Raw genomic sequence first — 24001 nt, 5'->3', positions numbered from 1 at the left:
TTCAGCTATCTCCCTCAGCATATGTCTCTCAGAGGGATCATTTTTCTATGGTCTAAAATGCTCGGTTAGTTTCTGAATAGCTGCATTAAAACCTCTATTATCTCCTGTTTCTTTGAGCATGGAAAACATATCCTGGAGGTCAGACCCCCTGAAGGGTGCATTTATGCAAGACATCTACAAAATTCAGTTCAGTTACAAATAATTTTGAATATCTCTTTTTGGATCATATTTGAGTCACCATTAAGTTCATCTGTGTCCAATAGCAGCCAGGGCACCACAAAGATTAAATTATCATATGCTAATTACTTGCAATGCCTGATATAGATGCCACAAAATATTTGAAAAAAAATCAAGCCTTTATGCTTTAGATATTTGTGTGACACCATATATGATATGATATTTAAATCACTTTTATTAACATGCTTCAAAATGTAGCATCATAAGGATACTACTCATCCTTAAATAACTTTATGCATTTTGGCGTATGAATATAAATTTTCCTATACACCAATGAGATATGTTAAGTAGATCAGTATACTTTTTTCCTCTCTAGGACAATTGAAGAAAGATGTTAAATGGCTCAGGGAAACTATACTTTTCAGACACCGAAATATGATAACAACTCTTCCTAAAAGATTTCAGACAACAGCATACACTGGCAGCAATGGTATCACCCTAACTGTGACATTGAAGTTTATAACATAACTCTAGGCCTTAGAACATATGACATTTTTGCAATTAGACTCTTAAAATTTAGAAACCATTTAAGATCATTACAACACTGCTTTACTGGGTGGCTTATAAAATACAAATGCATGCTGGTAAATTCCCTGCTTTACCCACATCCCTAGTAATTACTTTAATTTTCTAAGGTAAGAATACCAGAATGCACAGCATGACTATTAACATAACTTTGATTACACATATACCCCAAAGGAGAACAAACTTCCCTCCTGTACTAACCCATCCTTTTATCAGAACTTATTGCAAAAAACATTGTAAAAGAATAGCTGCAAAGATATAAATGACAAAAATATTTTATATGTACATGTAAAGTGTGAGATTTCTAAATATGGTGAATACACAACAATATATGTATATTATTTTAATTTATGTGTTAATGTTGGTTTAAGCAGAAGAGGGGGATATTTCTCCTTATTGATTATCTATGAATAAAAAAATACAGTTTATATGGTTGTACATTTTTGATTATTATCAACTTGAGCTAATTCTTTAGGTTAAAGGAAAATATTCATGACCACAATTCTAGCTTGGGCCCATCTTTAAACCTGTACTATTGTGATAGCCTCCTAATCAATATGTTTATTTCAAGTTTCTCTCTTAGCCATATCCTACTAAGTTCCCAAAATCAGGTCAGACCAAATCACTCCTCGAACAAACAACTCCAGCAGATTCCTATTAGCTTTAAAATAAGATTAAAAAATCCACTGTCGGGGCATCTAGGTGGCACAGTGGATAGAGCACTGGTCCTGGATTCAGGAGGACCTGAGTTCAAATCCGACCTCAGACACTTAACACTTACTAGCTGTGTGACCCTGGGCAAGTCACTTAACACCAATTGCCTTACCAAAAAAAGAAACAAAAAGAAACAAACAAACAAAAATCTGCTGTCTAGCATTTAAATCTCTCTCACACTTATTTTTCCAGAGTTATTATACATTCTATCCCTTCTTGTTCTCAATAGTGCAGTAAAACTGAACTTTTTAAATGTTCCTTACACATAACAATACATCTATTGTCTCTGATTGTTTTTAATGATTGCTTCATACCTGGATGCACAGACTGTACTCTGCTTTCACCTCTGCCTCCTTAAAATCCCTATTTATTTTTTTCCTTCAAAGCTCAACTCATGCAACATTACCCTTTTCCCATATGAACTTTTTCCTAACCACCTATGCTTCCCATTCCACAAATTATTTTGGATTTATGGATTTATTTTGTATATATACAACACAAGCATCTGTGGGCATATGTGTGTGTGTGTGTGTGTGTGTGTGTGTGTGTGTGTGTGTGTGTGTGTGTGTGTGTGATTCAGTTCAATGCAGATGCTCTGTATTGGCCAGCTTGGTCATGCTGGTAGTCAAGTCAGAAGCATCTGAGAAATGTCAGGGAGAAGCTTCTGACCTTGGTATGCTAGTTTTTGTATTGAGGTCAACAGAAAGCTATGGTAACAGTTTCAAGCCCAATTCTCCGGTCCCTTAAATTTTAGATATTGGATAAATATTGCTCCTATGACCCCCACTTCCAATGCCATGTAAATTCCTTAAGTATAGGGACTGTTTCTGCCTTTGTATCCACAGAACTTAGCACAGTACCTGTCATATATCAAGTAATTAACAAATATTTTATAATTTATTACTTGATTCATGTTCCATAATATTTTGTCCTTGTGCCATATTTAGTCAAATTTTAACTAAATGAAGGGAACTCAAAGTTTCAGTTTTCTTCTGTATGCAATTGTTTTCAAATTTTAAAGATACACATGTTTCCCACATACAACTTCAGTCTGTAATCAGAGACATTAATCCAATTTCAATCCTAATTTTCCAAAATAGATATATAATAGAAACAATCAATCAAGCAAGAAGCATTATTAAGCACCTGCTACAAACCCTTCACTGTGTTAGGTACTATGGATACAAATAAAGGAGTGAGACATTCTCTCCACTTATGTAGTTTACTTTCTAGTATAACTACTCTGGAATAAAATTAGCTAATTATTCATGTATGATTTCCAATAGGTAAAATGGTGAAACAGAATACCTATTTTCAGTATGAGCAGATTTCTAGAAAGTGAAATAATCTATCTCAAGACTAGACACCTTTTAATTTGGCCTTTCATTTTAAGATTTAAACGTTATGTTACCTTTTAAGGGAGGAATTTTACTCATATAGAACTACTTTCCTTGAACTGTTGTTGAAAACTTGTTGGTGAATATTTGACCTAGTAAATAAAGAATTGACGTCCTCACAAGGAAGCTGTATTTCTGTGAGGTTTCTACCCCACTATTCAAAATCAAGAAATAAGCCTAAGCCTAGCTACCCTAGGCTTAATCAGACTTTTGTCAATGTAAAGATTTTCAGAGTGAGAAATCTCTCCAGATTTTCTATTCAATGTGGAAACCTCTAGAGGAGAGAGTCATTAGAAACTATTTGAGGAAACAGACATTTAATGTTCCTATTAGTAAACTGGGAGATGTTTGGGAACATCTAATTTCCCAGTTTTAAGCCTTTTTATAATGTTAAAGGTGTAACAGAAATCATCTTACTTTGGCCAATCTAGCAACAAAAGTCTTAGAGAGAGTACTTAGCATTTCCCATTACCAAAAATTCTTCTTGAAAAAATTAAATTGTTCAAATTTTAAATATTGAAATCCCTTTATTCAATTAAGTGGAAGAAGCTTTAATGAAAGATTCCCAACTTCACTTTTCTCTTCAATTTGAATTAATTTACAAGATGAAAATAAAATGTGTCTTTGGATCAATCTTTTTTCTTCAGTAATTTCAGGGACTGAAAATGTGAATGCAAATAAATTTTTATAAGTACAAACTTTTATATTGTATATATTGTTGTGGAAATGGCATAAACTCTATTAGCAACATAATATGGAAGAAAAATGAAAAAAAACTAATAAATAAGAGTTGGAGCTCCAACTTTAGTCAATCTATCTATGTCATTTAATTGATGGTATATAAATTAGTCTTTGGTAAGCAAATCCACTTGGGGATCAATATTGATTCCAGTATTGGAGAAGAGGCATAACTTATGAGAATACCAAGAAACTAACCCTTCCACAAATTATAGGTTGATTGTAAATGGCCAACTTAGTGGTAAGTTTGAAAAGTTACTTTATAATCAGAAAGGCAAAGGGAATTGATTGCTTTGACAAAGACATCAGAAGAAGGTAAACATATTCCAGACACCTTTGAATAGGGGCATAGGACTGGAAGGACTATGAACCATTTCCAAGTAAATTATGAGTATGGCGGATTAGTATGAACAAGGTAGTTGGTAGTGACAGGGCCTGCCTCCTTGAATTCATCAGCCTTTTTCTGTTCATGACTTCATGTGTCTTTTCTTCTGTCCTTGGGGTGTGGGGGGTGGAGGGGAGGAACCTATATTAACCACACAGTATCAGTACATGTTGATCTTTGAACAAGAGAGAACAAATACATATAGTAAAATGGTATAGGGACAATTCCTACCAAAATACTAAATAAATCATGTTAAGGCATCCAACATACTTTTGTCACAGTAAAGGAATTGTGAAAAACATGGACAAGAATCACATGGAAAGAGAAACTCAATAGTACTTAACTTTCTCCGAGTTTTTCTGTCCTCTATTCATCTTTGAAAGCATATAGCAGTTGGAAGGTAATTTATCGGATCAGGAAGTCAAAGAGCCAACTATAAATATAAACACAATTTATTCTACATGTTTAAGCTTCTTCACTCTAAGAAAGAAAAGAATCTGGAGGGAATGAGGTGGGGAGGGGCATGGAATCCTTCACACATTCTCAAGTACAAACTTATCAAAAAAAGAGTTGTCTTACATACACACACAAACACACACATTCACAAAAGTAGTGAGGCATTAAATACTGTTTATACCTCAAATCAAATTTTCTTTACCAAAAGAAATTATATTCTAAGCACAAAGAAATGCAGATTTGAAGCCAGTCTACAAATAGGCATGTTCATTTGTCACTAATTGTTTGAAGCAGTTTTTGAAATTACAAGTAAGTTCAATAAATGACACTAACTTCATCAAAGTAGTGAATGTTCATTGTTTTTCATGAAACAGTTTAAAATTTGCATTGAGTTTTTATTTTGTAAAATTATTGATGTTTATAAAAATTTCCTGTTCTGGGATGAAATTTTCATGAAAGTAAAAGATGAACCTCCAGGTGCAACATCTGTTACAATGAGTATAATAACATTCTCATTCAGCAGGAACAGCTGCAGGAACTGCATGGTCTTCTCTCTTGAGGAAACAACTCTGCTAAAAGAAAAAGCCCTGTATAATTTATACGGGCTAGTTGTAACTGCAAATATTAACCCTTTCTTTTTTTCCCACTTGTCACAAATGAATTGCCAAGTTGCTCTGAACTGAAATATGACTGCTTTTTCTTGATTTTATAAAATATGGCTATAATATATTATTTTTTATACAATTAGATTGCTATATAATACTTGGGAAGTATTAATGAACAACAACAAAAAAAAAAAACTCCAAAAAAGGATTGTTTTTTTGTGGGCTTCATTTCTCTAGCACTTTCCTAAGACAGTTTTATACATTATAATGTTATATCCAGTAAATTAATGCATGTGCTATTGTAAAATTTGTAAAATAATAAATTACAAAATTATTGAAGTTTGGAAATTAATATTTTTTCAAAGCTAAATTAGACTACATTTAACTGAAAATGTTTTTAAAATAACTTTTTTTCATAAGTATTAATTTTAGAGTTTTAATTCAAAGTTTTGGAGTATGAACAAGGGATTTTTTACTGATAGTTCTAAATAACTTAAAGGTGATAGTTTTAATTTTTAACTCCTGACTTTATATATTTGTATCTAAATACAATATGCTCATATTTTATCCCACAATCTGGAGGCAAACTAAGAGATAACAACATGATTGCTGCATCATCATCATCATCATCATCATAATGTGATAATAATATGATGATAATGATGATGATGATTTATTTTACATGACACAATAAACTGTAGCACCCTCAATTTCTTATAAATTTATCAATGCTTTCCCCAAAATCTCTATAGACATTGACATTTTTTGTTGTAGAGTGCCAAATGTTTATAAGTTAATTTTATATTGTTACACTTTTAGTTATCAACTATTTATTGATTCTGAGCAAATTCGTTAAAATTTCATATTAAAGGTTTCCCCATCCCTATCTGTAAAATGGATTTTATATCTATCATAATACACCAACATGAGCTAATAGATATGAAAGTACTTTTTTAAGGAGTGAAAGCGCTGTAATATGCTATTGTGGTAGATCATATAGTTAATGATAGTATTGTCATTATTATTACATTCTTATGTTTCATAGGATTCAAATAGATATTGTCTAAGGACAAGTCATCCTGTTGTACTTTTAAAATTCATGCTCTGTGGGCTATTAGAATATTTGACAAAATGACTATTTTTTTTTTGGAATTGTATACAAGTATTGAGATGTCACCTCATCTTCTTTAAATTCACTGAAAGCACCTTCATGATAATTCTCATAGCACATAAGATGACAAGGATATCTGTATCGTGAATATACTATTCTCATGTGGTTTAAGTTTCTTCAATTACATATCTATACTTTAACTATTTTTCATTTCACATAGCTGAGATTAGGAATATTTGCTATGGAACTCCCTATTGAAATGTAAAATCTAGAAAAAGAACAAATTAGAAATCCCAAATTAAATACTAAATTAGAAATCCTGAAAAATTAAAAGAGAAATTAATCAAATTGAAATCAAGAAATCTATAGAATTAATCAATAAAACTAAGAGCTGGTCTTTTGAAAAAAACAATAAAATAGATAAAGCACTGGATTAATTTGATTTAAAAAAAAGAAAGAAGAAAACCAAATTACCAGTATCAAAAAGATAAATTTAACAAAAATTTAACAATCTAAATGAAATGGATAAATATTTACAAAAATTCAAACTGCCCAGGTTAACTTATGAATTAACAGGTGGATTATATCGATCATTTAAAGAACAATTAATTCTAATATTATACAAATTATTTGGAAAAATAGGTGAAGAAGTTCTACCACATTCGTTTTATGACACAAATATGGTGATGATACCAAAACCAGGCAAAGCAAGAACAGAGAAAGAAAATTATAGACCAATATCCCTAATGAATATTGATGCTAAAATCTTAAATAAGATATTAGCAAGGAGATTACAGCAAGTGATCACCAGGATAATACACTATGACCAGGTGGGGTTTATACCAGGAATGCAGGGCTGGTTCAACATTAGGAAAACTATTAACATAATCAACCACATCAATAAGAAAAGTAACCAAAATCATATGATTATCTCAATAGATGCAGAGAAAGCTTTTGACAAAATATATCACCCATTCCTAATAAAAACACTAGAGAGCTTAGGAATAGGTGGAGCTTTCCTTAAAATAATAAGCACTATCTACCTAAAACCATCAGGAAGCATTATATGTAATGGAGATAAATTAGAGGCCTTCCCAATAAGATCAGATGTGAAACAGGGATGTGTATTATCACCCCTATTATTTAATATTGTACTAGAAATGTTAGATTTAGAAATCAGAGAAGAAAAAGGAATTAAAGGAACTAGAATAGGCAAGGAGGAAACAAAAAGTATCACTCTTTGCAGATGATATGATGGTATACTTAGAGAATTCTAGAGAATCAACTCAAAAATTACTTAAACAATTAACAACTTTAGAAAAGTAGCAGGATATAAAATAAATCCACATAAATAATCAGCATTTCTATACATGACCAACAAAGTCCAGCAGCAAGAGAAATAGAAATTCCATTTAACGTAATGGTAGATAGTATAAAATACTTGGGAGTCTACATGCCAAGACAAACCCAGGAGCTCTATGAACACAATTACAAAACACTTTTCATACAAGTCAAATCAGATCTTAATAATTGGAAATATATCAATTGCTCGTGGATAGGCTGAGCTAATATAATAAAAATGACAATTCTACCTAAATTCATGTACTTATTCAGTACCATACCAATCAAACTACCTAAAAATTATTTATAGAGCTAGAAAAAATAATCACAAAATTCATCTGGAAAAACAAAAAGTCAAGAATATCAAGGGAGGGGCAGCTAGGTGGCACAGTGAATAGAGCACTGGCCCTGGGGACAGGAGGACCTGAGTTCAAATCCAGCCTCAGACACTTACTTACTAGCTATGTGACCCTGGACAAGTTACTTAACCCAAATTGCCTCACCCAAAAAAAAAAAAAGAATATTAAGGGAAATATTGAAAAAATATATACAGGAAGGTGGGTTAGCTGTACCAAATCTGAAGCTCTACTATAAAGTGGCAGTCATCAAAACAATCTGGTACTGGTGAAGAAATAGAGTGGAGGATCAATGGAATAGGATAGGCACAGGAGACATATTAGCAAATGAGTTTAGTAATATACTCTTTGATGAGCCCAAGACTCCAGCTTATGGGATAGGAATTCAGTATTTGACAAAAACTGCTGGGAAAACTGGAAGTTAGTATGGCAGAAACTATGCATAGACAAACACCTTACACCTTATACTAAAATAAGGTCAAAATGGGTACATGATTTGGACATAAAATGTGATACCATAGGCAAATTAGGAAAAGAAATAATAATTTACCTCTCAGATCTTTGGAAAGGAGAAAAGTTTATGACCAAACAAGAGATAGAGAATAGTATGAAATGCCAAATGGCTGATTTTAATTACTGTAAGTTAAAAAGGTTTTGTCCAAACAGAAGCAATGCATTCAAAATGAGAAGGGAGACAGAAAGCTGGGAAACAATTTTTATAGGCAGTACTTCTGATAAAGGCCTCATTTCTAAAATATATCAGGAAGTAAATCAAATTAATAAGAATCCGAGTCATTCCCCAATTGAGAAATGGTCAAAAGATATGAACAGGTAATTTTCTGATGAAAAAATCAAAGCTATCTATTGCCACATGAAAAAATGCTGTAAATCACTATTGATTAGAGAGATGCAAATTAAAACAATTCTGAGATGCCACCTGACACCTATCAGATTGGCTAATATGACAAAAAAGGAAGATAATAAATGTTGGAGAAGCTGTGGAAAAATTGGAACACTAATGCATTGTTGGTGGAGCTGTGAATTGATCCAACCCTTCTGGAGAGAAATTTGAAATTATGTCCAAAGGACTGACCCAGAAATACCACTTTTGTGTCTTTTCCCCAAAGAGATCATAAAAAAGGGAAAAGGACCCACATGTACAAAAATATTTATAGATGCTCTTTTTGTGGTGGCAAGGAATTGGAAATTGAGGGGATGCCCATCAACTGGGGAATGACTGAACAAGTTATGATATATGAATGTATTGTGCTGTCAGAAACGATGAGCAGGAGGAGTTCAGAGAAACCTGGTAGGTCTTGCATGAAATGATGATGAGTGAGATGAGCAGAACGAGAAGAACATTATACACAGTGTCATCAACATTATGTGTTGGTCAACTGTGATGGACTAGATTTTTCTTACCAAACCAACAGTACAAGAAAGTTCCAAAGGACTCCTGACGGAAAAGGCTCTCCAAATCCAGAAAAAGAAAAGGAACTGTGGAATATGGATGCTGTTTGGACAATACAATTTCTTTTGTTTTGGGTGCTGTTGTTTTTCTGTTTTGAGATTTTTCCTTTTTGCTCTGATTCTTCTCTTATAACATGACTAATGCAGAAATATGTTTAATTTTATTATGTATATGTAACATATATCAGATTACCTCCTGTCTAGGGGAGGGGGGGAGGTAGACAAATTGGAAATTGGAAATCTTATATAAACAAATGTTGAAAACTAAGAAAAAAGTAGAACAGACAAAAATAATGTGTCCTTTAATTTTTATGGATCAATTTTCATTCTAAATGGCTGTGGAAAACAGTTATTAATATGATAGTGTTTCAGTATCAGTATAATTTTTTGAATTCATATATATATATATATTTGGTATTATAGTATAAGGATATGTCATATGTTAGTTTATAAATAAGAGTGTGTTTCTGGTATACAAATTTCAGTATCTAATTGTATCTTGCAGTAGATACCAAGTTTTTGCATCATTCAATAGTACAACACAAAGCTTATTCCACTTTACTGAATAAACTGAATCAAACAATATATGCAAGATCATTAAGGTTAATTTTTCTGTAATTTCTAGTGGCAATGACCTGACCTTGAAGTATCATTATAAATCTCTTCATTTTATATACAAATATGAATGACTCAGCCACTTATGTAATGCTTCGTTTGCCTACATATTGTTTTTTCATAAAAAGTATTTTATTATTTTCCAGTTCATGTCGATTTATTTTATATCCTGCAACTTTGCTAAACTTGTTACTTGTTTCAAGGAGTTTTTTAATTTCTTCTTTAGGAATCTCAAAGTATACCATCATATCGTCTGCAAAGAGTAATAGTTTTATTTCCTCCTTGTGTATTGTAATTCCTTTAATTCCTTTTTCTTCTCTTATTGCTAAAGCTCGGATTTCTAGTACAGTATTAAATAATAGAGGTGATAATGGACATCCCTTTTTCAGCCCTAATCTTACTGTGAATACCTCTAACTTATCCCCATTACATATAATGTTTGCTGATGGTTTTAGGTAGATACTGCTTATTATTTTAAGGAAAGTTCTAACTATTCCTATGCTGTGTAATGTTTTCAATAGGAATGTGTTGTATTTTTTCAACAGCTTGAGATAATCATATGATTTTGGTTAGTTTTATTATTGATGTAGTTGATTATGTTGATAGTTTTCCTAATGCAGTACCAGCCCTGCATTTCTGCTATAAATCCCCCCTGGTCAGAGTATATTATCCTGGTGATAAATTGCTGCAATCTCCTTGCTAATATTTTATTTAAATTTTTTGCATTGATATTCATTAGGGAAATTGGTCTGTAGATTTCTTTCTCTACTTTGACTCTGCCTGGTTTAGGTATCACCACCATATTTGTGTCATAAAAGTAATTTGGTAGAACTCCACCTATTTTTCAAAATAATTTGTATCATATTAGAATTAATTGTTCTTTAAATGTTTGGTAGAATTCACCTGTAAATCCATCTGGACCTGCAGATTCTTTTCTGGAGAGTTCATTGATGCCTTCTTCAAATTCTTTTTCTGATATGGGCTTATTAAAGTATTTTATTTCCTCTTAAATTAACCTGGCAAATTTGTATTTTTGTAAATATTTATCCACTTAATTTAGATGATCAAATTTATTGGTATACATTTGAGCAAAATAGTTCATTATTTTTGCTTTAATTTCCACTTCAATGGTGGAATCACCCCTTTCATTTTTGATACTAGTAATTTGGTTTTCTTCTTTCTTTTTTTAAATCAAATTAACCAGTGGTTTATCTATTTTATTGTTTTTTTTCCATAAAACCAGATCTTATATTAATGATCAATTTTATAGTATTTTCTTTTCAATTTTATTAATTGCTCTTATTTTCAGGATTTCTCATTTAGTATTTAGTTGAGGATTTTTAATTTGTTCTTTTTCAAGCTTTTTAAAGTTGCATTGATTTCCTCTTTCCCTTTTTTATTCATGTAAGCATTTAGAGATATAAAATTTCCCCTGATCACTGCTTTGGCTGTATTCCATAAGTACTGGTATGTTGTCTCTTTATTTTCATGCAAGAAGTTATTGATTGTTTCTATAATTTATTGTTTGACCCACTCATTCTTTAGAAAAAAATTATTGGGTTTGCAGATAATTTTCAGTCTACCTTTCCATGGCTCTTTATTGCATGTCAGTTTTATTGCATCATGATCTGTGAAGGATGCATTTACTATTTCTGCCTTTCTATATTTGACCATGAGGTTTTTGTGCCCTAATATATGGTCAATTTTTGAATATGTGTCATGTACCATTGAGAAGGAGGTGTGTTCCTTTCTATCCCATTCAATTTCCTCCAGACATCTATCATATCTTTTTTTTTTTTTAAGTGAGGCAATTGGGGTTAAGTCACTTACCCAGGGTCACACAGCTAGTAAGTGTTAAGTGTCTGAGGCTGGATTTGAACTCAAGTACTCCTGACTCCAGAGCCGGTGCTTTATCCACTGCACCACCTAGCTGCCCCAACATCTATTAAATCTAACATTCCATTCAACTCTTTAACTTCTTTCTTATTTATTTTGTGGTTAGGTTTATCTAATTCTGAGAGGGGAAGATTCAGACCCCCACTAGTATCATTTTGTTGTCTAATTCCTCTTATAGCTCATTTAACTTTTCTAAGCATTTGGATGCTATACCACTTGGTGCATACATGTTTAGTATAGATATTACATCATTATCTATAGTACCTTTTAGCAAGAAGTAGTTTCCTTCCATATCTCTTTTAATTAGATCAGTTTTGCCTTTGCTTTGTCTGGGATAAGGATTGCTACCCCTGCTTTTTTCACTTCAGCTAAAGTATAATATATTCTGCTCCAGCCTTTAACCTTTATTCTGTGTGTATCTCTCTGCTTCAAATGTGTTTCTTGTAAACAGCATATTGTAGGAGTCTGTTTTTTAATCCACTCTGCTATTCACTTCCATTTAATGGAAGAGTTCATCCCATTCACATTCACAGTTATTATTAATAACTTTCTATTTCCTTGCATTCTATTTACCACCTTTGTACTTTCCCCCCTTCTTTTACCCTATTCTTCCTCACCAACGTTTTGCTTCTTACCCCTGCCTCCCCCAATCTGGCCTCACTTTTATCAGTTCCCCTCCCTTTTCTTTACCCATTTCTCCCCTGCTTCTGTCCTCCCTTCTATCAGTCCCCCTTTTCTCCTTACCCTTTTACATCCTTAAAGAATAAGCTAGGGGCAGCTAGGTGGCACAGTGGATAGAGCACCATCCCTGGAGTCAGGAGTACCTGAGTTCAAATCTGGCCTCAGACACTTAACACTTACTAGCTGTGTGACCCTGGGCAAGTCACTTAACCCCAATCGCCTCACTAAAAAAAAAAAAAAAGAATAAGCTAAATTTCTTTATCCAAATGAACATATGTTATTTCCTCTTTGAACCAAATCTGATGAGAGTAAGATTGAAACCATCCTCACCCCTCCCTTCTTTCCCTCTATTGTAATAAGGCATTTTATTTTGCCCCTCTTCATATGATATAATTAACCCCATCTTACCTTCCCTTTCCTCTTCTCCCCATAAATTCCTTTTGCACACCTTAATTTTTTATATCATCACTTCAAAGAAAATTTATATTTATACATTCTTTATATATTCTTTCTTCTGGTCTAAATAGATATACAGTTCTGAAGAGTTATAATTATTATGTTCCCATGTAGGGATGTAAACAGTTTAACCTTGTTGAATAAATTTTTCCCCTATTTATCTTTCTAAACTTCCCTTAAGTCTTGTATGTTAAGATCGATTTTTTATTCAGTTCTAGTCCAGTCTTTCCATGAGGAAACCTTGAAATCCCTTTTTAATTGAATTTCCATCTTTTACCCTGAAAGAAAATGCTCAGTTTTGCTGGGTACTCTATTACTGGTTGAAATCCAAGCTCCTTTGCCTTCCAGAATACCATATTTCAAGCTTGTTATCCTTTAACATTGAAGCTGCCATGTCTGTGCAATCCTGACGGTGGCTCCATGATATTTAAATTGCTTCTTACTGGCTGCTTGCAGTATTTTTTCCTTCACCAGATGATTCTGGAATTTGGCTACAATATTCCTTGGAGTTTTCCTTTTGGGGTCTCATTCAGGAGGTGATAGGTGGATTTTTTCAATGATGATTTTATCCTCTGATTCTTCAATATCAGGGCAGTCTAGACTCTTTTCCTGATCATGGCTTTCAGGCAATGCAATAATTCTCAAATTATCTCTCCTGGTTCTGTTGTCCAGGTCAGTTGTCTTTCCAATGAGGGATTTCACATTGTCTTCTATTTTTTCATTCTTTTGATTCTGTTTGACTGATTCCTGTTTTCTCATGGTGTCATTAGCTTCCAACTGTCCAATTACAATTTCTAAGGAATTGTTTTCTTTAGTAAGCTTTTGCACCTCATTTTCCATTTGGTCAGATGAATTTTTTAAGGAATTGTTTTCTTCAATCAATCTTTGTGCTTCCTTTTCCAATCTGTTGATTCTTTGTGCTTTTTTCCAAGCTGATGATTCTTTTTTCATAATTTTCTTGTCTTGCTTTCATTTCTCTCCCCATTTTTTCTTCTACCTCTCTCAACTGATTTTTAAAATCCTTTTTGAGCTTTTCCAAGAAGGCTTTTTCATCTTGAGACCAATTCTTCTTCCCTCATGAGGCTTCACATGTAGGTAATTAGAGAGTATCATCCTCATCTGAGTTTGTGTTTTGCTCTTGCCTGTCAACATGGAAGCTCTCAATGGTAAGAGCTTTTTATTTTATTTCTTACTCATATTGCAGCTTATTTTTTTTTTAATTTGAGGTCTGCTCAGGTGCACAAGGGTAACTGTTTCAAGCTTCTTGTGCTGGGGGATAGGTGCTGTGTCACTGGCTTTCTACTCTGAGGCCTCTATGGCTTGTTTATTTCTCAAATCCCTGAGCTTGCTCACTGAGCTTGCTCTAGGCACTGGGATGGCCAGGCCCAGTCACGTTTGTCCCATTGGTGGCCTTCCAGCTGGCAGCCCGCCCTTTCTGCTGGTGTTGGCATATCTCACAACTGGCCTGCTGCATTACCAGCTTGCTGAGTCAGGATCAAGGGGCCTCAGTTGCTCTTCTGTGGCCAATAGCTTCCTGCTGACTTGCCCAGAACCCCTTTTTACTGTGCTGCACTCCCTTTTTACCTGATTGAGACCAACCTTTCCTTAAGTCTTCTAAATTATCACAGTTTGGAAGATTGTGTCTCTCTGTCTTTTTGTAGGTTCTGTAGTTTTAGAATCCATTTAGAGGTTTGCTTTAGTGTTGTTTTTGAGAGAAACTTGGGAGAGCTCAAGCAACTTCCTGGTTTCTCTCTGCCATCTCAGCCTACATATTTTTGATAGAAGTCATAAGAAAATCACTCATAAAGGACCTTTTCATTTCACTTTTTTAAACTTAGCTATTTCATGGGTTCTGTTTGAACATAAACCTCTTATGGCTACATTAAACAAAAAAAAACCAGAAGCCTATACCTATTATGAGCCTTAACTGGATTTCATGATGGGGCACTAGGTGACACAGTGGACAAAACACTCATCCTGGAACCAGGAGGACCTGAGACCAAATCCGGGTTCAGACAAAAGACACTCACCAACTCCACAACCTCAGGCATTTCACCCAACTCCAACCACCCCACAATGAGAAATAAAAAAAATAAATACTTTGCAGATATCATGCCTTCATAATCAATTCCCACCTTTGCCCTCTGTCTAAATTTATTTCTACCATCTGCCATAATATTTAGAAAGTACTTATGAGTTAGACAGATCATCTTCCCATGTAGGAATGTAAACAGTTTAACCTTTTAACATCTCTCTTAACTTCCTTTTCTTGCTTAACTTTTTTGCTTCTCTAGCGTCTTGTATTTGAAAGTCAAATGTTCCATTCAGTTCAGGCCTTGTCATCATGAATAATTGAAGGTCCTCTTTTTCATTGAAGTCCCATTTTTTCCTATGAAAGATTATAATCAGTTTTTCTGGATAGGTGATTCTTGGTTATAATCCCAATTCCTTTGCCTTCTGGAATATCATATTCCATGCCCTCTAATCCTTTAATATACAAGCTACTAGATCTTGTGATATCCTGACTGGGGCTATACAGTACTTGAATTCTTTCCTTTTAGAAGCTTACAATATTTTCTTCTTAACCTAGGAGCTCTGGAATTTGGCTAAAATATTCCTGGATGTTTTTGTTTGGGGATCTCTTTCAGGAGGTGATTGTTGGATTAATTTTTTTATTTTTATTTTTTGCAGGGCAATGAGGGCTAAGTGATTTACCCAGGGTCACACAGCTAGTAAGTGTCAAGTGTCTGAGGTTGGATTTCAACTCAGGTCCTCCTGAATCCAAGGCCAGTACTTTATCCACTGTTCCACCTAGCTACCCCCTGATTGGTGAATTCTTTCAATTTCTATGTTAACATCTGCTTCCAGAATATCAGGGCATTTTTCCATAACAATTTCCTGGAAGATGATGTCTAATCTCTTTCCTTGATCATGGTTTTCAGGTAGTCTAATAATTTTCAAATTATCCCTCCTAGATCTATTTTCCAGGTCAGCAGTTTTTCCAAGAAGATATTTCTCATTGCCCTGAATTTCTTTTATTCATTTCAATTTGCTTTATTGTGTCTTGGTTTCTCATAATGTCAATAGCTTCCATTAGTTCTATCCTAACTGTTAGGCAATTATTTTCATCAGAGAGCTTTTCCATTTGGCTTTTCAAGCTGTTGACTTTTTTCTCATGTCTTTCTTGCATCACCATCTTTTCTTTTTCCATTTTTTCATCTACCTCTCTTACTTTATCTTCAAAGTCCTTTTTGAGTGCCTCTATGGCTTGAGACCAATTAATATTTTTCCTTGATGCATTAGAAGTAGGGGTCCTGATGTTGCTATCCTCTTCTCAGGGTGCACCTCGACCTTCCATGTCCCTAAAGAAGCTTTCTATGGTTCATAATTGTCTCTGCCTGCTCTCCTTCTCATATTTCTTGTGACTTTTAACTCCTTCTTAGTGTGGGGTCCTGCTTCCAGAATATACTCTCCCAAGCTTCAGGGGGTCCCAGGTGTTATGATTTTTTAGGGGCACTTGCTTCACTTTCCTGGCCCTTTCTCAGATCCATAGATAACCTCAGGCCAACTTGCCAATCAGTCAGATAGCAAAACTTTATGCCCCATGGTTGCTAGCTCTAACAAGCCTGTACCCCTCTCCCCCCACCCCGTCCTGACACCACTCAAGGTTTCTTCCTGATTCCCTGCTGAGGTAAGACATCCAAATCCCCCCTTATCTGCTGATTATGCCCTGTAGACTCCCCCCAAGCCAGCCATTCAGCCCTCTCACCAGACCATGAGATTAGTTCCAGAAGATGCAAGCACTCCAGCTGATTTGGAGGCTTGGGGTTAAGTTTCTCTGGGGCAGCCTGACTGGGGCTGTATCTGTGTTTGCCAATTACCAGGCTGGACTCCACTTCCAGCCAGCTCCCCATTCTGCCAAACTTCCAAGTTGTCTTTAGATGGAAAATAATCTCAGCCATCTTTTTGTGGGATCTACTGCTCCTGGAGTTATTTTCTGGTTGTGTTATGATTAGATCTTGTTTGGAGATCAAGTTTTGTTTCATTTTTAAATTTTTTCTTCATTGCTTTGAATAGACCTCAAAATTCAAGCTCAATGTTTTCACTCCCCATTTGTCCTTGGGATGCGTTAGAATTTTAGACTCACCAAATAAAAATAAGAGTTTTATATCATTACAGAAAGAGTCCCTCAATAGAGAAATTATTTAAAATGCTTTTAGTAGAAATCTATAACTTTTCAATCATGTGAATCTAGTAGTTAATAACATTTATTGGTACAACTCCTTAACTTTGAGGTCATTGTCAGGTTAATTTAGCAAGTATAATAATTGGTATGAGGCAGGATTTTTTTTCCAAAGGCTATTTTACAGACAAAACAAACAAATAAACAATAACAACAACAAAAAAGCAAACATAGAACTGTCTCACAGAAAAGTACCATGTTTCATGAAAGTAGTTCTTGATGAGGTTGTAGCATGATTATTAAAGCAGAAAACAGTTTTCCCTGTTAACATTAAATTCCCTAGCATTTAAAATATCATTATTGTGAAGAAATAATAGGATTTTACAGATACTCAAAGACCCACCTGGAGATTAATCTAGACTGATTGAATCAAGTGAGAGTGATTGACTGCTGATTAGCCTACTTCAAGTTAACTGCATTGTAATCACACCTGGCTCTCCCTTAAGAAGGTATTGGTCTCAGAAGCTTGACTGTGAACTCAACTTGAGAACACCTTCAAAACTAATGGATTTGGATGATGCCAACCAATCAGCTTGAAGCAGTGTGTAAGGACCACCTCTGTTCCAGACCTATAAAAAGCTTCCACAATCAGCTTGCTGAGAGTTTCTGATTAAAGCAGGCTTGTGGCAGAGGACTTGAGGAAGAACCCAACCAGGCTGGAACTCTAGGCTAGATAGGCTTTTTCTTAACTTTCTGAATTCCTTGTGAATACCTGTATGCTTAAATAAATGTTTAATGCCCAAAGACTGGTGCTGAAGCTTCTAATTTAAGGTGACCACAATTTAGATTTTAAACATCACATTATTACCTATAATTCCAAATTTTAAGAGGAATTGGTATGGTGTGTTGAGAAAATATTTTTCTGAATTTATTAATATAATAATATATTTTGCTGATTTTGTCAATAATATTGACAATTATACATATATTATTTGTAATACTAAGCCAGTCCTGTATCACTGGTATAGACTCTACCTGGTACTAGTATATGATTACTATGACATATTGCTATGATCTCCTTGGTAATATTTTATTTAAAAATTTCCCATCCCTATTTATTATGGATATTGGTCTATAGTTTTCTTTGTTTTTGCTCTCCTTGGTTTGGTATAAATATCAACTTTTGTGCCATAAAAGGAAACTTTGGGGGGCAGCTCGGTGTCACAGTGGATAAAGCACCAGTACTGGATTCAAGAGGTTGACTCCCAAGGATTTTATATTGTCTACAGTTACTTTCCATGAAGTTTATCTTTCTATCTCTTGCTGCTGAACTTTGTTGGTCATGTATAGAAATGTTGATGATTTATGTTGATTTATTTTATATCCTGCAACTTTGCTAAAGTTGTTACTTGTTTCAAGTAGTTTTTTAATTGCTTCTTTAGGAATCTCAAAGTATGCCATCATATCATCTGCAAAGAGATCTAGTTTTGTTTCTTCCTTATGTATTCTAATTCCTTTAATTCCTTTTTCTTCTCTTTTTGCTAAAGCTAACATTTCTAGTACAATATTAAGTAATAGAGGTGATAATGGATATTCCTGTTTCACCCCTAATCTTTTTGTGAGTGCCTCTCACTTATCCCCATTATATATAATGTTTGCTGATGGCTTTAGATAAATACTGCTAATCATTTTAAGGAGAACCCCATTTATTCCTATGCTGTGTAATGTTTTCAATAGGAATGAGTGTCGTATTTTGTCAACAACTTTCTCTGCAGCTCTTGAGATAATCATATGATTTTGGTTAGTTTTGTTATTGATGTGGTTGATTATGTTGATAGTTTTCCTAATGTTGAACCAGCCCTGTACTCTTGTTATAAGTCCCACCTGGTCATAGTGTATTATCCTGGTGATGAATTGCTGCAATCTCATTGCTAATATTTTATTCAAGATTTTTGCATCAATATTCATTAGGGAAATTGGTCTGTAATTTTCTTTCTGTTTTGCCTTTGCCTGGTTTAGGTATCAACACCATATTTGTGTCATAAAAGGAGTTTGGTAGAACTGCTTCTTCACTGATTTTTCAAAATAGCTTGTATAATGTTGGAATTAATTGTGCTTTAAATGTTTGGTAGAATTCACTTATAAACCCATCTGGCCCTGGAGATTTTTTCTAAGGGAGTTCACTGAAGACTTGTTCAATTTCTTTTTCAAAGATTGGCCTATTTAACCCTGGATTCAGGAGTACCTGAGTTCAAATCCAGCCTCAGACACTTGACACTTACTAGCTGTGTGACCCTGGGCAAGTCACTTAACCCCCATTGCCCTGCAAAAAAAAAAAAAAAGATTGGCCTATTTAAGATTTTATTTCCTCTTCTGTTAATCTGGGCACTTTATATTTTTGTAAATATTCATCCCTTTCATTTAGATTGTCAAATTTATTGACATACAGTTGAATAAAATAGCTTCTAATTATTGCTTTAATTTCTACTTTATTAGTGGTGAAGTCACCCCTTTCATTTTTGATGGTGGCAATTTGCTTTTTTTTTCTTTACTTTTTAAAATCATATTTACAAAAAGTTTAGCTATTTTATTGTTCTTTTTTTTCAAAAAAACAGCTCTTAGTTTTATTGATTAATTCTATAGTTTTCTTGCTTTCAATTTTATTAAACTCACCTTTGATTTCCAAGATTTCTAATTTAGTATTCATTGGGGATTTTTAATTTGTTCTTTTTCTAATTTTTTTTTCAGTTGCATGCCCAATTCATTGATCTCCTCTTTCTCTATTTTACTCATGTAAGCATTTAGAGATATAAAATTTCCCTTAAGAACGGCTTTGGCTGCATCCCATAGGTTTTGTTATGTTGTCTCATTTCTGTCATTGTCTTGGATGAAGTTTTTGATTGTTTTTATGATTTCTTGTTTGATCTAGTCATGGTTTAGGATGAGTATATATTTTTTTCAAATAGTTTATACAGTATTGGGATTAATTATTTCTTAAACGATTGGTAGAATTCACCTATAAATTCATCTAGTCCTTGGGATTTTATTTTAGGGAGCTCATTTATTTCTTCTTTACTTTTTTAGAAGATAAAATTATTTTAAAATTCCATATCTTCCTCTTAATCATTGGCCTATTCACGGGTGAAATAGTTCCTAAGCATTGATTTAATTTCATTTTCAAAATTGGTAATTCACTACTTTCATTTTTGATACTGGTAATTTTTTATTTTCTTTCTTGTTTTTAAATAAAATAAAATAAATAATAATATATGTACACATATATTATTTTTCATAAAATAAACACCTTATTTTTTATTAGATCATTTTTTATTTCAAATTTATTTTTCCTCATTTGATTTTCAGGATTTCAATTTTTATCAATTATTGAGAAATTGAAATTTGTTCTTCTAGGATTTTTTTTTAAATTGCACACCCAGTTCATTGATTTACTCTATTTCTGCTTTATTAATGTAAGATTTAGTTATATAATTTTTTATTTATTTTTTTTTAGTGAGACGATTGGGGTTAAGTAACTTGCCCAGGGTCACACAGCTAGTAAGTGTTAAGTGTCTGAGGCTGGCTTTGAACTCAGGTCCTCTTGACTCCAGGGCCAGTACTCTATCCACTGCACCATCTAGCTGCCCCAGTGATATAAATTTTTACCTAAGTTCTGCTGTGATTTTATCCCACAAATTTTGGTATCCTTTCTCATTTTTGTCATTATGTGTAGTGACATAATTGGTTCTTTCTTCAATTTATTTTTTGACTCATTCATTCTTTAGGTTTTAATCAATTAGTTTATAAATAATTTTAATATGGGCTTCCCAAGATGGACTGTATGGAATTGTTTTTATTTCATTATGGTCTATAAAGGGTATATTTTCTAGTTTTTCTTATCTGCATTTTGGTGAGTTTTTTATGTCCTAATACTTGTACTGGACTGATCTTTGAATATAACATATTCAGCTGAGATTTTATACATACATGCATACATATACATATATATAATTTTAATTATCCAAACATCAATAAGATCTAACTGTTTTTTTAAAAAAATCTTTTCATCTCTTTAGTTTCTTATTTATTATTTGTTCTGATTATATATAACTGAAAGGGGGTAAATTGAGGTACCACACTAATATACTTTTGCTGTCCTCCTGTAATTCATTGAACTTTTCCATTAAAAATTTTGATGCTGGAGGCTTTTGCCTTCCTTCTTTTCTCTTTGGTATGATTAATTCTTATACTCAACTGTCTTAGTATATATACTCTTCCCTCTTTGATCTGCTACAGATGGCAGGTAGGTTAAGCCTTTCCCATGGCCTCCATTTCCCCCTCCATTATAAAACACTTGCTTCCTCTTTTCTTTTATGTTAGATTATTTTCTCCATTCTATCTCCCTTCCCGCTTCTTCCAATACATCTCTCTTTTCCCATCCAATGTTCTACTTTTATTTTGAGCTAATTCCAACATAATAGTCTCAGACCCACGCCCTTTAAGTAGACTCTCACTAATTTTTCAAATACTGATAAAATTTCCATTTGAGAATGTAAACAATTTAACTTTATTAAGGAATTTATGTTTTCCCCTGATGTTTGCTTTTTATGATTCTCTTGAGTACTGTGTTTTAATGTCAAATTTTCTATTCAATTCTGTTTTTTCTCCCATCAGGTTTGCTTATAAATTCTCAATTTCATCGTGTCCATTTTTCGCCTTTAGAGGAAAAACTTAATCCCAGTAGAATTATACTCATATTTGCTTAGTAGGTCGTTCTTGATTATAATACTGGATTTTTAGCCTTCCAGAATATAATATTCTAAGACCTCCATTTCTTTAGTTGGGTAGCTGTTATATCATGTGTGAAACAGGTTGTTTTTGCAGTACATGAATACTTTTTTCCCCTGTATATATAAAGTATTTTCTCCCTGGCCTCAGATTTTGACTATAATATCACTGAGTGTTTTCTTTCTATGACCCCTTTCTAAAAGTGATTAGTGGATTTATTCACTTCCTATTTTACGATCTGATTCTAAGGTATTGTGACATTTAAAATCTAAATTGTGGTCAGCTTAAATTAGAAGCTTTAGCATCAGTCTTTGGGCATCAAACATTTATTAAAGCATACAGGTATTCACATGGAGTTCAGAAAGTTAAGAAAAAGCCTATCTAGCCTAGAGTTCCAGCCTGGTTGGGTTCTTCCTCAAGTCCTCTGCCACAAGCCTGCTTTAATCAGGAACTCCCCAGCAAGCTAATTGTGGAAGCTTTTTATAGGTCTGGAACAGAGGTGGTCCTTACACACTGCTTCAAGCTGATTGGTTGGCATCATCCAAATCCATTAGTTTTGAAGGTGTTCTCAAGTTGAGTTCACAGTCTAGCTTCTAAGAACAAGGGCTAGCCAGGTGTGATTGCAATCCAGTTAACTTGATGTAGGCTAATCAGCAGTCAATCACTCTCACTTGATTCAATCAGTCTGGATTAATCTCCAGGTGGGTTTTTAAGTATTTGATAAATCCCATTATTTTATCACATTATCAATATAATTTTCCTTCATAATTTCTTGAATTATTATGTCTAAAATCTTTTGTTTTTATTATGAATTTCAGGTAATCCAGTGTCTTAAATTGTCTCTTAAACTTTTTTCTAGGTCAATTGGTTTTCTTATGAGATATTTAACATTTTATTTTTCACTTACTTTGTCAAATATTTTCCAATCACTTGTAATTTTTAAGTAGAATTTTAGGAGCAGTTAGGTGGTGCAGTGGATAGAGCACCCAGCCCTGGATTCAGGAGGACCTGAGTTCAAATTTTGCCTGGGACAATTAACACTTACTAGCTGTGTGACCCTGGGCAAGTTACTTAACCCCAATTGCCTCACAAAAAAAAAAATTAAATTCTAAATTTTCTCCCCCTTGAGAAACTAATCAATTTAATTTTGATCATACATGTGAAGTCATGCAAAAATATTTCCATATAAGTCAAGTTCCAAAATAAAACACGAACAAAATAGAAAATAAAAATGAAGAAATTAAAAAGAAATAGTATGCTTCAGTGTGCTTCAGAGTTTATCAGTTCTCTCTCTGGTGGTGAATGGCTTTTTTTTTTTCAGCAACAAACATTTATTTTATTTTTCAGTTACATGTAAGGGTAGTTTTCAACATTCATTTTCATAAGATTTAGAGTTCCAAATTTTTCTCCCTCCCTCCCTCCCCTTCCTCACCCCATCCACAAGATTGCAATCAGGTTCTATATGTACAATCCACAAAAGTTCTTTTTATCAGTTCTTTCTCTAGAACTGCATAGTAAGCTTCTGCATTAGTTCCTTGGGATTATCTTGGATCATTGCACTGCTGAGAGTAGTTAAATCATTCACAATTTCTCATTGAACAATACTGCTGTCCTCCCAGCTCTGCTCACTTCACTATACATTGATGTTCATTAGTCTTTCCAGGTTTTTCAGGGATCATGCTGTTTGTCATTTCCTATAGCACAAAACCATTCCACTACAATCATATAATACAGCTTTTTTCCATCATTGCTCAATTGATGGACGTTCCTTTGATTCTCAATTATTAGCCTCCACCAAGAGTTGCTATAAATATTTCTGTACAATTTTCCCCCTTTTCTCTTTTTCATGATGACTATTGTTAACTGTTTCCCTTCTATCCTATTCCCTTCCCCATGATATTTATTCTATTATCCATCTTCTTTCATCCTATCACTCTTCAAAAGGGATTTGCTTCTGTCTGTCCCTGCCCCCACTCAGCCCTTCATTCTTTTGCTCCTCTCTCTTTATCCCCTTCCCTTCCTATTTTCCTGCAGAGTTAGGGAGATTACT

The sequence above is a fragment of the Dromiciops gliroides genome, chromosome 4, assembly GCF_019393635.1.
Source record: "Dromiciops gliroides isolate mDroGli1 chromosome 4, mDroGli1.pri, whole genome shotgun sequence".
NCBI classification, from domain to species: Eukaryota; Metazoa; Chordata; class Mammalia; order Microbiotheria; family Microbiotheriidae; genus Dromiciops; species Dromiciops gliroides.
The sequence above is the reverse complement of the archived record's forward strand: the minus strand, read 5'-3'. Positions refer to the sequence as shown.